General features: G+C 47.2%; 1 protein-coding gene across 1 annotated transcript in view; it reads right to left on the bottom strand.

The window, feature by feature from the left end:
* LOC147906141 (uncharacterized) overlaps nt 1-19,714 on the bottom strand; it is a 129,162-nt gene that overhangs the window by 48,945 nt on the left and 60,503 nt on the right. The gene's annotated exons all lie outside the window — the stretch shown is intronic.

Below are 19,714 nucleotides of genomic sequence, written 5' to 3'. Positions count from 1 at the left end.
TGAGTTCATTGCATATGGGATTAACCTCTTAGCCCCGATCTTAGCAAAGCTATTTAATGAAGCTGTTTGTTTGGGGTTTCCACGCACGTAGACCATTAACACTATCTCACCCATTCACAAGGTAGGGGATCCCATGAGCGCGGAGAATTACAGGACCATTATGATTGGACATGTCATGTCCAAGATTTATGCATCAGTACTTGATTCCGAGGTCAACAGATTTGCGGAGTGTCAAGGGCTTAGAGTAGCAGAACAGGCTGGATTCTGGCGTGATCATGGGACCATGGACCACATTCTCACGCTCAGATGTATCATTGAGGAGGAGAGGGCACAGAAGCAGAGGGTTTACTATTGCTTTGTCGATTTCTGCAAGGCATTTGATACGGTTCGGAGAGCCCGACTCATACGGCGCCTACAGGATTTGGGTTATGGGAGATCATTTGGGTTGTCATGGCACTTTACGAGAGAGTTTCACGTAGAGTCCGGGCAGGATCTGGGTGGACAGAGTTTCAAGCAGAGTTCAAGTAAGATCTAGGTGGACAGACGAGATCATGAGTACTATCGGGGTCAAACAAGGGTGTCTATTATCACCTACCTTGTTTGGCCTCTACATTGACGAGCTTGAGACAATGATGCAGACATAGGGGGGGGTAGGTTGCTCTCTTGTGGGCGCACTGATTCGGATATTGCTTTACACAGATGATGTGGCTCTCTTGTCTTCCTCAACAGTGGGGATACAGAGACACCTTGACACACTACAGTCCTTTTGTGAGTCTCATGATTTGAAGGTCAACTTGGGTAACACCAAGGTTATGATCTGTAGGAACAAAGTGGAGACAGGTTGTGAACACAAGTGAGCAAGAGTGCACACACAAGAAAGCTCCAATAGAAATGTTCAAATGAAACAATATAAGTACTTGGTATATATAGTACCCAAGTACTACTGGTCAACCATATGGTTGACTTTATGCCTACAACACCATATCTTTGTAATCTCTTATAAATCCCCCCTCAAAGATATGGTTGAATGTACCCTGGAAACATCTCAGGTGTACCCTGCAGTACCTAGAGTACCATGGTTGCTCAAATTCATCCAAATGGATATGCAACCTATTGGAGTACATGAAAACAATGTCATTGTGAATCACTTACAACCCCCCTTGACATTGTGAGAATGTCTCTGATCCCCAAGCCATGTCGATGTCGTAAGAAAAGATCTATTGACAGGGCTTTGGTGAAGATATCCGCCACATTGTCCTCAGATGGACAATAGATGAGATTAATGAAGCCATGAGAAATACAATCCGTACATAATGATAATGATTTTCAATGTGTTTCATGCGAGCATGAAAAACAGGATTGTTGGCTATGGCAATGGAACTCTGGTTGTCACAGAAGATAGAGTTTACTTCACCATCCTATGCATGATGCAAGTCATGCAAAAGCTTCCTTAACCACATTAACTCCGTAGTGGCTAAATTTGCAGCTTTGTACTCTGCTTCACTGGAGGAAAGAGAGACTCGCTCCTGCTCCTTACTGAGCCATGAGATACATGCTGAACCCAATGAGAAGCAATAGCCAGTAGTGGACCGTCTGTCGTCAATGTCCCCTGACCAATCTGAGTCGGTGAAACCACTCAGCTTTAGATCACAATTTGAAGCATAATGCAAGCCAAGAGAGAGAGTGCCATGGACATATCTGAGAACCCTCTTTGCTGTATTCCGATGTGTGATCATGGGACAATGCATGAACTGGCTCAAAAGCCCTGTGGCATAGGCAATATCAGGCCGTGTGGAGCATAGATATATCAAATTGCCAACCAACTGCCTGTACAAAGTGCCATCAAACTTTTCAGCAGTATCATGCTTACTCAACTTGAGTCTCTTTTCCCAATGGAGTAGCCACAGGCTTACACTTCTCCACTTTAAATTTCTGCAACAACCCCTTCGAATAATTTGTCTGTGACATAGAAATCTCATCATTGGTCTACCAAAACTCAATGCCAAGACAATAGTGCAATAGGCCCAAATCTGTCATGTCAAAGTTGTGACATAAAGCGGACTGCACTGCTGTAATTTGCTGCAAATCACTGCCAGTGAGTATGATGCCATCCACATATAGTACCAACATGACCATTTCTGATTTTTGCTGCAGAACATACAGATTTGGCTCTGTATGAGTGTTTACGAAGCCCTGGGACAGCAAAAACTGATGTATCTTCTGATACCATGCACGAGGTGCTTGCTTCAGCCCATATAGAGCCTTCCTGAGCTTGCATACCTTGTGCTCTTGTCCCTTCACCTCAAAACCTTGGGGCTGATGTACATAGACCTCCTCTTTAAGATCTCCATTGAGGAAAGCGGTCTTGACATCCATCTGGTACACTGACCAACTATAAAACGCAGCAAGAAAGATGACAGAACGAATAGTGGTCATCTTGGTAGCTATACTTTAAGAATTATACAAGTGGCAGTGCACCAATATCAATGCCAAGACCAGTCAGAGAATCTAAAGTTCAAGAAACCGATAGCATTGGAGAAACTCCAATCTATGAGGGACCGGTAAAAACACGCACAATAAACCTCGCCCTTGAAGGGGAGGAAGAAAAATTAGTGAACATTGGGAAACAGCTCCGTCAAGAAGATGAAATCAAACTCAAAGACCTCCTAATGGAATACCGTGACTGCCTAGCATGGTCATACAAAGAGATGAAAGGAATTTCACCAGAAGTGGCAGTGCACATGATACCTATAAGGGAAGGTGCTCGCCCTAAGGTATGTGGACCTTATCGCACAAATCCTAAAAATGGCACCATGGTTTATGACGAGCTGGAAGTACTCCTAGATGCCGGATTCATCTACGAGATAGAGCACACTGATTAGGTTTCACCCATTGTCATTGTGCCTAAACGCAACAAGAAGCTCAGAATATGCGTAAACTTGAAAAATGTGAATGCCGCCACAATTAGTGATCACTTCCCCCTACCCTTAATAGAAACAGTGTTGGAAAAGGTGGCAGGATCCGAAATATATAGCTTCTTGGATGGCTTCAGTGGCTATAACCATTCACTGCTATCTCACCATGAATAGAAAGCCAAAAGAAGAGAGTAATTTTTCTATTCCGGTGGGATTTCCAGAGCCTCTGCCAAAAAATTTTCTGCAAGTCTGCAGAAATCCGATAATTCTCCCAAAGCAGAGCTCTGGTAGGCCTCCAACCCCTACAGCTGAGCTAGAATTCCCTTGCATTACTAACCGTGTAACAAAAGAAAGGGATGCCCTTCTCTCAGTGCCCTTCATCTATCCACTCCCATTCCCCAAGGTCCCACTGCAAAAACTTAATGGGACACCTCCATAAAGCCACAGCCTCCATGAGCCTAGGGCAAGGAGTAGCAGGTCAGGATCACGGGTCAGGATCAAAGTACCATTGTGAAAGAGAGCCATGCTCCATGAAGCCCACTATCCTGACTGGCTGAAACGGTACCTCCAACAATATATTGTCTGTGGACTTGGACATCCTGCCCCCCGAAGAAACATCAAAGACTAGGGCATCCTCATGTGTGTTACGTAAAGCAATCACCTGCAAAGGAATGCGCGATTTAGAAAATGCCCCCATCTAGGTGGAACAAGTAATAGGCATGTCATCTGTGTCCACCCAATCCAAGGGCAAGGCTGCATCAATCTGTTGAACTCTCCCTGCACTCCCTCTGAGATTACGAACCACCTGGGCCTGTCGGTCTGCAAGAAGCCTCCTGAAGGCTTTCCATGCTCCCACAGTAGATGCAAGGCCCCTATCCCATCTGGGCCACTGCATGTAAAGAGAAGCTCTAAGTGGTCTGCCATGCTCATCTAAGATACTGTCGTTCCACATGATAGGCTGCCTTTCAATCTTTTCACGGGTGGACGGGGGAATCCTGCGAAGCGTACTCCTGAAGCTGGCCCATGCTTTCAAAAAAGCAACCATAAGAGGGGAAGAAGGAGATCTGAGGTGGGTTGTGGTGAAAACCCATCTGGTACTATGTATCCAATCATCTCCTGAAGTGGCTGTGCGAGATTGTATGCATCTGATAAAAAAGTCCTTCCAAGGCTCTTGCCCTGGCATAAGTCCTCTCACAACGACCTTGCAAAGTAAGGCTCTGCACTGTAGATCCGGGTCAATGATATTCAAACCCCCTTCCCTTGTAGGAAGAATCAAGGTCTCCCAAGCCACCCTGGCTGTAACATCAGTTGTGCCATCTAGACCACTCCATAAAATGTTTCGTACGGGCCTCTTGAGCTGAGTGATACAATCCCTAGAGTGGCACCAACAAGAGCATACAAACCATGCTGTGGCTAGAATAACCTGGTTAACCACCACCACTAACCACCACCACTCTGGATGCCAAGTCAAGTTTGGTTGAGCTCCAGAAAAGGAGCTTTCTTCTGATGCTCTCCAACACCGGAGCAAACTGTTGTGAAGGAGAGATGCCCACCCCAACCTCGCAGCCCAAATATCTGACGGAGACACCCCTTTGTACCCAAGTGAAACCAATATCATTACCCCAATCCGAGGTGTCATCATCGCAAATCCAAAACCTGTCAAATATTTTCGAAAATACTTCTGCCATGCACAAACCCTGTCTGTGTGTCATGAATCGAATCTGAAAAAAAAACCTATAGCCGCATAGTGATGGCTTTTGCCACAATCTTGTAAAAAGTGCCCAATAGAGTGATGGATCTCCATTGTGACACTAGATTCCTATTACCCCCCTTTGGGATGAGATGAATGAGACCATCTGTAAGTGAGTTAGGCATCTCACCAGAGTCCCACACGCCCTGCAGGGCTGATGTAATGTGATCACCAATCTGCTCCCAACAAGTAATAAAAAAAGAAGGGGTAAGTCCATCTGAACCTAGGCGCTTGCCCTTGTGAAGGGCAAGTAAAGCAGTCTTGAATTATGCATTGGTGAAAGGTGCATCAAGAGAAAAATACATTTCATCCTTCACCAATACAGGGATACACTGCCAAATAAGCTCTCTGGCATCATCTATGGTCTGTGTGCCCGAATCTACAGTAAAAAGGGATGCAAAAAAATCTGAAGCTACATGCATGATGGCATCGGGATCTAACTGTAATACCCCATTAGGATGGGCATGTGTACTCCTGTTTGACCAAGAGTATAGGAGTGACTGTGGCATAACATGAAAGGCATCATCAAACCAAGTACACCTGCCACTGTACTGAAAGAGAAAGGCATCCCAGGCTGCCCTCTCCAAAGAATGAATTCCACCCTGTCTGCCTCCCTTTTTGTCTGACGGCAATTCAACCATGTTGAAATCGCCACCAATGATCCAAGAATCTGCAATGGGGGCCCAAGATAGTAACTCCTCCAAAAGGAGACTCGCTCCCCTCTGTTGTTAGGGGCATACAGATTGAGAAGACCAATCTTACGCCCTCCAATCAAAATAATGATCCATTGAGCTCTAGAGAAGGAGATAATACCATGACCAGCAACCAAGGGTAGAATAGAACGAGAGATCGAAATGCAAGTACCTCCCCTTGTGCCCATAGCAGGCGACTAGAAGGTATTAACTGAAAGAAGTTTGCCAGACTTAAAGCAATCACTGGCATCCAACTTGTGTTCTTGGATAAAAAGGATATCAATAGCACCTCCTGTGACACCTGGATGAAGCTGATTCCGGATCGGCTGCCTATGGCGACGGTGTGGAACTCCGCCTAGGCCCTGTATGTTCCAGCTGACTATCCTCATTGACAGGAGGACGCTGGATGGAAAGGCTTACCCGACCTAGTAGAGGAGACCAGCTTCCCTTGGGCCAAAACACTTTTGCTGACGGCAGGAAACTCAACAAGTGAAAGGATCCCCACACCTACTGAGGGGGAGGCCCTATCAAAAGGAATCCCAATGACCGGGACCCCTAAGGTGGAGGGCACAAACTATTCCTCATCCATGAAAGTCACCAAGTCTGCCAGTGCCGAAAAAGAGTTCCTGAGAAGCAGGTTTGGCCGAGTGCAAAGAAGACCTGCACTCGTGGAAGATGGAGGAGAAGGACCTGCCAGGCCTCCATCAGTAGAAATGGAGCTGGGGGCTGAGGAGGCCTATGGCTGGGCTGAAGAGGAATCTGGAGTCCTCATCCGTGCATTCCCTCGGTCGTCCTGACTGTGGCAGGAACAATCTGTGGGGAAGAAGTATCGGTAGCCCCCTCATGATCAGAAACCAAAGTGACTGGGGCTGGTAGTACTGGTGCATCTAAAGGCCCCTCCTGATGTGGAACTGTAGTGTCTGGGGCTGTAGCAACATCTACCTCTGGAGTATGGATGGTGTCTGTCTAAACCGGATCAAAGGTCTCCTCCTGAGGTAAGGGAGCCGCTCTGATCGCTCTCCATCGTGGTATTGGGTGTGCTGCGGGCTTTGGGTGCCCTGCTACCCCTGGTGGTCCTGGGGTGCGCGAAGCAAGGCGCCTTGCTCCTGGTGGTGATCCTGGAGTGCATAGTACAGGGCACGGGCGCTGGGGAGGTGCAGTCGGGGTAGTATGTGAAGGAGCCGCACCAGAAGACCTCGTGGGTCTTTTTCTCTTCCTTGGGCAATCTCTAGCAAAGTGCCCAAGGGTCCTGCAAATCCTACACTGGTCCTGTCTACCTGCAATCTCGACTCTCTGTCGAAAGAGAGAGCCATCTAGGCGCTGAAGCATGATGTGGTCATCTGAGATGTTAGGGTCAGAGACAATGACCCTAACTCGAGGCACCCCATCCGCTCTGACTACCTCTGCCGAGGAAGAAGGCATGCCAGGATGAGGGGGGATCTCAGTGACCACTCCGAATGTGGCTCTGATAGTAGTAGGAAGTCAATGGTAGACCTGAGGAAGACCAGGAAATCTAATGAACAATGATGCGACCTGACTGTCCTCCTCGACCGGATCGAAGCCCAAGGTGTAGGGCAAAAGAAAAATCCTCCTTGAACCCAAAGCTAGAGGATTAGCTTTGAGAACAAGGGCTGTGGACTCGTGGGAGTCGAACACCACTTGGAAGAATCCACGTCCCAAAAGTCGAACATCTCTGAGGTGTGGGGCGAGATCTCCTAGTAACGCCGCCAACATCCAATCTCTAGCCTGTGATCTGGAAGGGTGTGACCCAAAGATGCGGGCGAAAAGTGATGTGAAGCCCTCTAGTTCCACATCTTGAGCTGCTACAACTCGTCTTCTGAAAAAATGATGGTTCTCGCGGCCGGTGGAAGTGGATGAACATTGGCTGAGTGGAGCTCCATTCACCAATCGATGTGAAAAGGCCGATTCAAACACTGAAAAATTTCCGTCCGTGAACTGCTATCCAGGACGCCCTGGAACACGGGCGCTGGAGAAAGGAGAATAGGAGAGGGTAGGAGAGAGGGGAAGAGGACGAGAGGAGGCGGGGAGGCAACAGTGGGAGGGGAGGCGGGGGGCAGGGGAGAGGAGGCGGGGGGAGGCAGAGGGGAGCTACCTCAATGACAGTGCTGATTTGGCCGGTTCGATCGATAACATGCTCCAGCAATGTAGAGCTCATTGTCCAGCAGCTACCCCAATCGCAGAGGAGCAAAGCTCCCTTCCTCACCAATATTCAGCTCGTCAAGTGATGTTTAATCCCATGCTGCTTCAAAAATCCCTGGAATGCATGTGACATGTACTCTCCTCCTCTATCTGAGTTGAGTGTTCCAATTCTAGAATTGGTTTGGTTCTCAGCCATAGCTTTGAACTCCTGAAACCAATAGAACACCTCAAATTTTTCCTTCATGAGAAAAAGCCATGTGAACCTAGAGAAGTCATCTATAAAGGTCACAAAGTCCCTTGCTCCTCTAGGAATAGTCATGGGGCCACATACATCACTGTGCACTATCTGTTGGAATATGAAGCCAAAGTGAGTCAAAAATGAGTGTACTAGGTCTCTAGGGGATGTTTTATAGTCTAGTGAGTCCTAGACATGCCACGTGTCATATTGGGAGTTATCCCATATACACTATGGCTTTCTAGAGTCTAGTGTCACACTATATAGTGTGGTACTTGTCTTGGGTCTTTGGAGATCAGTCAACATCAAGCTATCTACATGTGAGTATTTTGGTTATCATTGCCTAGCACTTGTTCTTTCATTTTCCTTTCCATTTTGCTTTTCATTATGCTTTTCACATTTCCATTCCGTTCCTAGCTAGCTACTAGATCTCTTCATATAGTATCAGAGCCATGTTCCTAGACTTGCTCTCTCTTTCCCTTTTCCTTTCCCTTCCAAGAGGTTGAGGTGAGGGAGGCCAATGAAGCTACTCTAACTCCTCCTCCTTGGAAGGCTGCCCTCTTCTCTTCTTCCTTGAGCTCTCTTCTCCATGCCATGATCTGCCACCTCTCTTCTCCTTCCTTCAGCTACATCATTCTGTGACCTGCGAATGATGTTCTGCTTCTATCCGGAGCTAGAAGCAGAATCACGGCTTTATATCTTCAGCAAAGTTGTAGAGGACCTTTTGTACTACAAATTTTGTTTTTACATCATTGCAATCCGAGTTTTCTGTGAAAAGTTATAGTCCTTGCAAGAAGTGACGAAATTTGTTTCTACCCGCAGATTTTGTTTTGGAGCTCAATGATTTGATAGCCCAAGCATGATGCAACCAGCTCAACGTGGAGCTGTCCATCCTCTTCATCGTTGACCTCTGCTCCAGCCCGCCATTTGCTCCTTCTGCCCGACATTCTCTTGGAGCTGCTGCCCGCAAGTTCGTGCCCGCATTCTGTCCGTCATTCTCTTGGAGCTGTTGTCCATGCTGCCTCTATCTTCTCTGCCCGTTACTTGATGTGAGCTCTTGACATTACATTGCAGTGACTCCTTCACGTGACTACTCCAAACTTTGGTGAAGACTTCCCGAGCTAAATGTGAGTTCTCCGATACTACTTCAACACACTCCAGTGATCTCTCTGATTAGTGTATTACATCGAGCTTGATGTAGACCACTCTACATCAACAAGTGACTTCTTCAACATTGCTTATTCGATCGGTGCTTGAGGTACTTCACATTGATTGACTTTCCGATTAGTCGTGGTACTTGAGGCTTCTTCTTCGACATTGGTGACTCTCCTTCCTGCATTTTGAGAGTCATCATGTGATTGCTCCATGTAGCTACCCCATGGACTTCACCGACACGTCTTCAGGGGCATTCTTGCCTAGCGCTTCTTCGACATCGTCATCGTCTCGTAGGGATGTGCACACGTGTGCAATGGCTACTTGGAGGACATCTCTTATCATAAGAGATCTATTTTTTTATTACTACAGCTTGATGTATTTTGGGGTCCTCTGCCCTGGGTAGTCCCCCTAAAATGATATGTATTGAGTGTTTGGTTTTCATCGAGTCTAAAGGTCCTCTGCCTTGGATAGTCCTCCTAAAAAGATGTATTGGTTTTCCTATTTTTTGGTGTGTGGCTTCCTAGCATGTCCTGTTATGAAGCCAAGGGGGAATGTACTGTGGGAGCCATATGTATTGGCTTTGCTAGGTCTATTTGTTTATCAGGCCTGCTGGCTCAAGCCTGGCCTGAGACAGGATGTTGGTACATTGGTTTCCTAGACCTCTGAGTTGGTCATGCATCCATGCATGATGAGCCTCTGAGCCATGCTAGATGAGATTTCTATGTTATGCTCACTAGCCTCTGAGCCATGCTCACTTGCCTCTGAGATTGTGTGGGAACCATGTCTAGTTCTAGACCGGCATGCACAGTTTTGATGACCGGCATTGTCATGTTTTGTTCTTGGTTCCATTCTAGTAGTCTGTCACCTTGCCTTCATGGGGGGGTGTTGGAATATGAAGCCAAAGTGAGTAAAAAATGAGTGTACTAGGTATCTAGGGGATGTTTTATAGTCTAGTGAGTCCTAAACATGCCACGTGTCATATTGGGAGTTATCCCATATACACTATGGCTTTTTAGAGTCTAGTGTCACACTATATAGTGTTGTACTTGTCTTGAGTCTTTGGAGATCAGTCAACATCAAGCTATCTACATGTGAGTATTTTGATTATCATTGCCTAGCACTTGTTCTTTCATTTTTCTTTCCATTTTGCTTTTCCTTATGCTTTCCACATTTCCATTCCATTCCTAGCTAGCTACTAGATCTCTTCACTATCTGCAATACTTTGGTTGCCTTGACCCAATTCTTGCCTTATTTACTGAATGGCAAGCGATGCAATTTGCCAAGTGCACACCCCTCACATACTTCATTTTCTGATTGCTGCAATTTTAGCATTCCCTGAGTCATATTATTGTTGTGCAAGTAGGACAATGCCCTGTGATGGACATGTCCAAACTTGGCATGCCATAAATCAGCTTGGGAAGTGTTTGTTACAACCAATACCTTTTGATCATAAGGCTGAGCATCAAGCTTGTGAAAGCCTCTGTCATATGTGCATGTTGCTACAACCTCATACCCTTTCTTTGGATCCTTGAGCCTCCATTGGTTATCCTGAAATTCGACCAACATATGTTGATCATGGGCCTATCAGATTCTTCCTCAAATTTGGAACATACCAAACATCTCATATATACTTAACTTTCCCATTATCAAGCTGAATGGGAATGTGCCCAACTCCGATGATATCTTGAGAAGCATCATTGGCACATGTAAACTGTCTGCCATGAACAGGTGTAATGCTCTCAAACCACTCCTGGTGAGGAGTCATGTGCTTAGCAGCACCACTGTCGATATACCATGTATCACTTAAAACAAGGAAAGCATCCCTTGATTGATTTTCAGCATTCAAATCCCCTCGGGCATCCATCTTCTCATTAAATGTAGCAAACACAAAATCTCTATCACCTTGGGCAAGATGAGCTTCACCATGTGCATCTGAAGCACGAGTTTCAGTGGGGCTAATAAAATTACTGCTAGAGCTGTCCCTTTGCCTTTTCTTTTCATTGGCGATCCTTTTCTGACACTCTGCGATGTAATGTCCTGGCTTCTTGCAATAGTTGCATTTGCTATTTTTTAAATTTTTTCTTGAAGTGCTTGCATTCCCCTCCTTGGGCTGAGTTGTATGGCTATGTTTTGGCTCAAACTTTTTTTGAAATTTGCCCTTTCCACCCATGACAAGCGCTTGCTTACCCTGATGAGAGGCTTGGGCAAAATTTGAGCATCTCTCCTCTTCTTGCAATAAAAGCCCAACTAACTCATTGAACGCTAAGTGGGGCTGCCCTGAGAACAATGGTCAATGAAGTGACGAATGTGCCATATGAGGGCGCTAAGCTATTGAGAGTAATAGAGACGAGCTTCTTGTCTTCTATTTCCTCATCAATACTTGCGAGTTGATCACGTAGATCAGTGATGACCTGGCCTTCCTACATCTCGAGATCCTTGAGCTGATTTCTCAAGGCAATGGTCCTTGCCTCATTCTTAACATGATACATGTTTGCGAATCTTTCCCATGCTGCCTTTGCATCCTTGCATGACTTGATAGTCGTCATAATGTGCCTCTTCACATTTGTAGCAATCAAAAACATCGCTTGGGCACTGCGGCGGTCAAACTTCCTCTGCTCCTCCGTCGATGCTATGGGACTAGCAGGAGGGGCTGTAGCAGTCTGCTGTCTGCCTGTAGTCTGACTTGAAGAAGCTGTGCTGGATGTAGATGAGCCTGTTGGCCTCACCTCATCCCCACTAACAATATCCCACAAGCCCTTACCAACCAAGATGTTCTTAAGCATGAATGACCACAAGGCATAGTTTGGTCCATCCAGCTTGTCACCCTCGGACAAATTGCCAAAACTGTCTGAAAGAGTCGACATGATGCAAAATGGAATACCCACAAGCTTCAACTGTACTTGCAAAAAGAACTGCAAGTCCCAAAAGTGCAACTGGCTGCAAATGTGCCTGCAAATCCCAAACTAATACTGGCTGCAAATGTAAAGCACGACTGGCTACTCTGAAATGCCACTGACTGCACAATGCAATCATTGCAAAAATGGTATCAACCAATCACTGCACTTTGCTGCAATCTGAAGTGCAATCCCAAACTGAAAATGCACAACCCAAATCTGAAAGAGCGCACCCACGAGTGCTCAAATGCATCCAACGGAGCTCAAAAGCATCCACAACCCACTCTGTGGAGGGAGGGGGGGGGGGGGGCGCACGAGGGTGGCCACGGGGGCAATCTCTGGTGAGGTGACCCATCTGTCTGCAACGAAGACACTGGCTTGGTAGCCCGGAGATCTCCACCCTCTAGCAAAGTGTGCCCCCCTCCAGGGTCTCAAGAAGGATTAGCTCTGGGTGGGACTCCAGGCTCTCCACCACCAGTCTGATCCTGGGGACTCCATCATCTGCTAGGATGGAGGCGGCCGTCTCTGGTGGGGACTCGTGCACTGTGCCAATGCTCGGCCAATGGAAGGGAGGATGGCTCAATACTCCTTGGGGAGCCCTGGGAAGCGGAGTGTAACCGAAAATTGTGGAACATGGTGTGTCGTATCCATGTCCTCCACTGTGAACCCATGATACCAAGGAAAGAGATAGACAAGGTGCGAGCCAAGGAGAATGGGGCTCTGCTCCACAAGTGTCGAGGTGGTGTCAGGGGAGCTCAACTGGATGAGGAAAACACCTCGTCCATAGATGGTGACCCCACAAGCACCTTGTCCTAGAGGGACTGGAATGCTTGCTGTACCTGTTGCTTGTTAGCTGGGGAAAGAAGAACCTTAACGGCTGTGGGAGTCGAGGGTGTTGCCATAGAGCCCCTCTGGCCAGACCAAAGGTCACCACCAAGATTTTCTTTCACTGTAGCAAACATGAGTGCTCCCGCTGCAGGGAGGCAAATGAAAAAGGGACGAAGCGGAGAGGCGGAGGAGAGAGAAGGAGAGGGTAGGGGAGGAAGGAGGGAGCAAGGGGAGGAGGAGGAGGAAGGAATGAAGAAAAGGAAGGAGGCGGGAAAGGTGGGAGAAGAGGAGAAGAAGAAGGTGGGAGGAGGCGGAATGGCGGGGGGGGCGTGCTGGCAGGAGGGCGGGAAGAGGTGCGAGGTGGCAAGGAGGGGAGGCGAGGAGGCGGAAGGAGGGGGGGAGGGGAAGCGGGGGAGCAGCAAGGGGGGGGCGGAGCGGGGAAGGCAGCGGGTGGGGGGGCAAAGGTGAAGCAGGGGAGAAAGCAGAGCGGAAAAGATGGCGGAGGTGGAGCGGAAAAGATGGCGGAGGTGGAGAGGGAGGACGAGCGGGGGAGGCAGGGCGGAGCGGGGGGGTGGAGGTAGGCAGAGGTGGAGCGGGGGGGAGGTAGAGTGGGGCGGACGGAGCAGAGGTGGAGCGGGGGGAGGCAGAGAGGGGGCGGAGGGTAGGGGCGAGGGCGGAGGTGGAGCGAGGGGAGGCAGAGTGGGCGGAGGCAGAGCGGAGGGCGGAGGTGGGTGGAGTTGGAGCGGGGGAGGTAGGGCAAAGCGGAGAGGGAGGAGGGGCGAGGCAGAGCGAGGGCAAGGGCGAGGGAGAGGCAAGGAGGGCAGGGCGGGCAGCGGGAGAGCAAATAGGCCGTGGGCAGCCTACAGGCCGCTGCAGGTAGAGGGGGGGAGCTCACCTAGCAGCTCCTTCATACACACGAGATATCTCATGGACATCAGCACTTTTGGTGACTTCATGAAGCACATGCAGTTCGTGACTCTTCGATAAGGCAGCAACGATCCTTTTGGGTGCAACAACCTATATCTTCATCAAGCGCGACGTATTCTCTCCTTTTTGTCGAGGCTACTTGCTTATAGGTGTCTCTGTAGTGAGCAGTTGCTCATAGCGTAGTATAGGAGTTAGTCTGTTGTCTTGTATTGCCAAAAAACTGAGTACGGGTGAGGCTGATAGGTTTAACAGTTATCACTATAGAGAGTCGAGCTCAATAGATTGATCAATAAACGTTTTATATTGTGTGAGAAGAAAGAGGTTGATTCACTGTTGCGCTGAGTCAAAGAATCTGTCATTTTATGTACTATCTTTATATTGCATGTGAATTCTTTGAGTTTTGAAGTGCTTGTAGTAGTTGATTTGCCATCAGCATGTAGTAATAAAAAATAGATCTCTTATGATAAGAGATGTCCTCCAAGTAGCCACTGCACACGTGTGCACATCCCTACGAGACGATGACGATGCCGAAGAAGTGCTAGGCAGGAATGCCCCAAAAGATGTGTCGATGAAGTCCATGAGGTAGCTAAATGGAGCACTCACATAGTGACTCTCAAAATGGCTAAGGGAGACTCACCGATGTCGAAGTAGAGACCACAGGTGTCACGAGCACTTGGAGAGTCGGTCAAAAGTGGAGCTTGGGCACCAAGGACAATCGGGGCAGTAATCGGAGAAGTCGGGAAGTGTTCGGAGCTCAGATAATGCTCCCACAGCTCTTAGGAACCTTCAGAGCACAAAAGCCCCAAAGTTTATCCCAAAATAGGGCAGAAATGTTGTGTAGACTGAAGCAGCAGTAGTAGGCGAAACTTTTGAGTCATGAAATGAGGCGTGGATAGCAGTAGTCGTTGGTGGGAATCCCGAGGGCAGTAGCAACAGCTTGGCAACAATCCCGAGGGCAACGTGAGCAACAGATCCAAGGCTGACGGCGACGACAAAGGCGATGATAATCCCGAGTGCTAGACGTACAATCGTACGGCAGATCCATACGGCAAGCGAGTCAGGTTGGTATATGGCGCACCAGTCCATATGGATGTACGGTTGACTGTACGGCTGCTAAAGGAGCGGCCGATGGCGAGGCATAGGCCTAGGCTGAAGGGGCTGAGAAAGAGGGCAACGATGAAGAGGAAGGACAGCTCCACGTTGAGGCTCAAGGAAGGAGAGGAGGAGAGGCTAGCCCTCCAAGTGGAAGAGAGGACCTTCCAATGAGGAGGAGGGAAGGCAGCTTCTACTCTCTTACCTCAACATCTTGGAGGTGGCTCTGATACCATATGAAGAGACATGGCAATAGGAGAATGCCAAGCTAACTAGGAACGAAATGGAAATATGAAAAGCATAATGGAAAGAACAAGTGCTAGGCAATGATAACCAAAATACTCACATGATAGAAAGCTTGATGTTGACTGATGTGTTTAGACTCAAGACAAGTACAACACTATATAGTGTGACACTAGACTCCAGAAAGTCACAATGTCTATGGGATATCTCCCAATATGACACGTGGCATGTATAGGACTCACTAGACTATAAAACACCCCCCAGACACCTAGTACACTCATTTTTGACTCACTTTGGCTTCATATTCCAACAATCACTTGAAGACTCAGCTCATCACTGGGCTCGACAACTCTATGATTCTCTCTTGGAGTCTCTCAGTTTGCAGTAAAAGGATTGGATCTACTTGGCGATTTAATCTACAAATGGCGAGCTTTTATAAGCATGATATGAATGTAACTGATCCTCCAATAAGCTTAGTCAATATGAGGAGGATCTCATATGCGGTTTCCTATCATTGCATGCTATTTTTGTAGCCAGTCACATGTGATAATGAAGCTTTTCTTAGTTTTCTATTAGTTTGATGAATTGCATGTAGTGTTTTCATTTGGTATCAGAGCTGTCCAAGCGATGGAAGGGAAGTTATAGTAGCTCGTGATCTTCAATGGGACGAATTTCCTTGTGTTGCAGCCCAGTCTACGACTATACTTCTTGGAAAGAGCCTATGGGACATGGCTTCAGGCATTGATAAGAAGCCGATTGGAAAGGCTAGTCAGGATGCTCCCAACAAAGTCACTGCATGGGAAGCCAGAAATGAGCAAGCTTTGCGAACACTAGGTGTCATAACAGGACTCATTAAGAGACTCTGGGCCATCCTAGCATCCACTTGGATGTTGCGTGCCATAAAAGATAACAGCAATATCAAGGTCCTATCCACAATAAGAGCTTCACCCTCACTCACACTCTTTACTGAGACATTTGACTCTTTGCTTATCTAACTTAGCACTCAACATAGAGATCCTTGTCTGAGCTTTTTCCACATAAACTTTCATCCCTGGTTCAAGCTCAACTTCTGGCTCATCCCAATTGAGATCCTCTATGTTCATATCCTCCCAACTTTCAGACATTTTGCATGGTACTATTCACTGCATTGCACCCATTACATGTGTCCGTATCAACACAAACATCTGCTGAAACCCTGTTAAAAATCCAGTCAATCATCTCATCCAAAAAGTGGTTCCAGGAATCATCCACTTCATAGACACAAAGGCAATACAAATCTGCAAATAAGCATGCCTCAAAGACATCCAACTCACAATCCTCAAGCAACGAACACCGATTAACATCCTGCACCTCATGAACTCCATCTTGTGCATTTATCAGCATATCCTCATCACATAAAGGCATATCCAAATGCATACCAAATTTTCTGCTACCTGATACAATTCATGGCTTGTAAGTATAGAAGAATCCCTCAACACCGCATCACAGTTATTCAACTCATAGGGCATCCCTACTGCAGGTACCCACAAGGCTCCTGTAGCCTCTCATCTGCAGTGGATCTCTGACTCATGGACTCAACAATGCTGCCATCATCCTCACCATCAAACAAGCCATTCAATCCACCATCATAAACATCCTCATATTGAATACATGCATCTGAATATTTGCTCCCTAAAATGTCCCCTATTTCTTGCATATCCTCAGGTATTGGGCAAATGGAGGATCTTGTGCTATCCGCCTCAGCGTCTATGATATCTTCATCATTCTTCTTCGCATCCCTCAGCAGATTCTCTTGTTCCAACCAGCCTTCACCACTGCCAACTGTCACATGTGCCGTTTCTTCATGTTCCTCATGCTGCTTAACACTCCCAGTCTGCCACAAAATAGTTGAAGAAGACTCTTGTACCTTGAACTGCTCAACCAAAGCATTTGACAAGGCAACCCAACTGCTCTTGACTCTCCTGGGCAAAGACCTGTACCACGTAAGTGCACTACCCTCAAGAAAATCACCCACGATATCGGTCCATTTTGCCTCAGGCAACTTGTATGAATCACATGCATGCCGAAAAACCCGTAAATACACCTCAGGGTCCTCCCCCCTAGATCCACAATACACTGGCAAATCGATCTAAGGTAAACTACAAACCGCCACTCACCAGACACCAATTGGACCTCAAATTATCTTCAAAACATGTCCACTATGTAGTCTTTCCATCATCCCACACATGCATCCATTCATCATATGCATATTCCTCGAAAACTAAGTCAAACCACCTCCGAAAGTCCTGTAACCAATCAAATACAGCAACTTTGTGATGGTCTACCAACCATGCAATACACCATATTTTCCACGTGACTGCATACAAAAACACTTCAATATATAATCCACACCTCTACGCACTGCTTTGTATCGAAAGCCCCTTCTGGATTACTGAAATTACAGGCCAAATCTTCCCACACGCATGTTGTACCACAGTCAAACCTTGACTTTGCAATGACTCTCGGACTGTGTAATGCATCACTGCAATACCTCTGACCGCTTCCTTCAACAGTGCCAACGCAAAGGCATATACATGGGCATCAAAGTGCGCAAAAATCCCTGGTAATACCCTCGAAAACTCAGCCTCAAAACTACAAAGAAAAGCACTTTTTCCTACTATTTCCTGTTTATTTCCCAACCTGCAATCTCCCACAAACCTCCCATGGGTAATCTTCTTCCCATCAAACACCTTCACCTATGACTTTTATTTCCCACAGTTTCTGTGTAGCAAAAATGTCAAACTTTGCTCGTGCTTTCCCTTTCGCCTATCAGCCTTTATACAAAACCCATGCCATCGCCCACGTTGCCATTTCTTTCTTCATGTGCATCCTCCTCTATGTACGTCACCCAAGCTCTGGATTTTCCCCTCGCTAACACACCTTTGAGCAGGCTGAAGTGGGAAGCAAGTGAAAAGACCGGTAGGTTGCCACCAGCCTCATCTCCTCCATGTGCGCCCTCTCCTACCAGTTGCCTTGCACCTGCTCTTGATTCTTCATCTTTCCTGTCACTTCGAACATCTCTATTCCCTTCTAGCTTCCTCTTCACATAGCTAGCACCGATCCTTGTTTCATTGAGGCAATTCACGAGTCGATTGATCTCTCCAAAGTGGGGCCTGTACTTGTGACTACAACGTCAAGATAGGCTGTCAAGGTGGTGAATACAATCCATCGCAACAAGCTTCAATTTCATTTTTCCTCCTTTTGTGTTACTCGTCTTTGCTGTCTTTCAAAGCTTCCTTTGCTAGATCATGGGCACCGAGAAAGGGGGATTCCCTTCTTTCGTTTCACGGTTGGTAATGCCAGGAGATTTCAGTTGAGCAGTAGGGGTTGGATTCCCTCCAGAGCCCCCCATTGGAACAGCTTCTTCATCACCGCAGATTTGCGTAGGAACTTCTGTAGGAGGCTCTGGAAATCCCTTAGAAATAGAAAGATCACTCTTTTCTTTTGGCTTTCTATTCATGGAGGGATTGCAGTGAACCTGTGGAGATCAGGATTTGGGACTGACCCTACTTGCCCTCGTTGTCATTCTGCAGAGGAGTCAGTGCGACATTGCCTTTGGGACTGCAGTCAGGCGAGGACTGTTTGGAAAGGGGTTGCTTGGATACTCAGCAGTTTTCATACCTCCCCTTTCTTCATGACTTGGGGCTCGGTTGCCTGGTTATCCCTTACTGGGCCCCAAATGTTATGTGAGGGTGAGCCTTCTTCTTGGGCACTCTCGGTCCACAGGCAGGTGATAGAGACCTGCTCTCTTCAGGATGTACCATTTACTCCCTTCAGAGCTTCTCATGCTTCAGTGGACACTTCCTGGGAGATTCTTGCTAGCATTTCCTCTTGGCACATCTGGAGAGCCAGATGTACAGAGGCCCTGGATGGCACCCAGATACACCCTTCATAGGTGTTCACAAGTATTTGGACTAACACGGTTCATACTTTGATAGCCATTTGGGCTAGCATGCAGGGCCCTTCACGGGCAGCCTCTTCTAGGAGGACTATATTCCTATGAGTTTGGAGGGGTTCTCCCTTTTTCTCGAAGGGTTCTACAGGATTGAGATGGCACTATCAGCCCCAATCCTTTCTTTTTGGCTTTTGAGCTTTTCATGCATTGCATGGTGTATCCCGTATGGAGCTTGTCTTTCTACGTAGCCTCAATCTTGGATGCTCAAATTATACATTTCCCTCCCCTCCGTAACCACCGGCTTACCCGCGTACAATTTCCCTTTGTCACAACTCCAATCCTCGCTTTTCTCGGCGTTCTTTGATCTCTCCCTCTGTGACCTCAAACCTCCGCTGTCAAATCATATGTTTTTCTTCCCTCCGTGAACAAAGGCTTACCCGGCATCTTGACCAAAATCAAAGCCCAATTATTTATCTATGTACTCCACATGCTTCATGCTCGGGATGCAAGCAAGAAGGGAGAGAGAACCATATCCAAAAGCTGCATATTTGTATATCCAAAAAAACTGTACATAAGTACCACCACGTCCAGCCTCCCTGATCACCTCGCTCCCTCTAGAGAAATCTCTCCCCAACTCTCATCCTCCAAATACTTCTCAAGGTCCTATTTACACCAAGTCTCACATTCCTTAATTAACCCCCCCTCCCTTATGGAAACGCGACCATGCACACCCACATTTAATTACATATCTTGGGCCCCCGTTACCCAATCAACATGAAACAGGTCCCATACGAAAGCTCACTCAACACGCCACCTCCCTCTAGACTCCATTACGGAGGTGGATTTACAAAACAACCGAACACATCCTCCTACACCACATCACTAAAGC

Source organism: Dipteris shenzhenensis, chromosome 1 (assembly GCF_047967505.1).
Source record: "Dipteris shenzhenensis isolate YYH24624 ecotype China chromosome 1, Dip_SZ_1.0, whole genome shotgun sequence".
Classification (NCBI taxonomy): domain Eukaryota; kingdom Viridiplantae; phylum Streptophyta; class Polypodiopsida; order Gleicheniales; family Dipteridaceae; genus Dipteris; species Dipteris shenzhenensis.
Note: the sequence above shows the minus strand (reverse complement) of the source record. Positions and strands in the feature narration are given on the sequence as shown.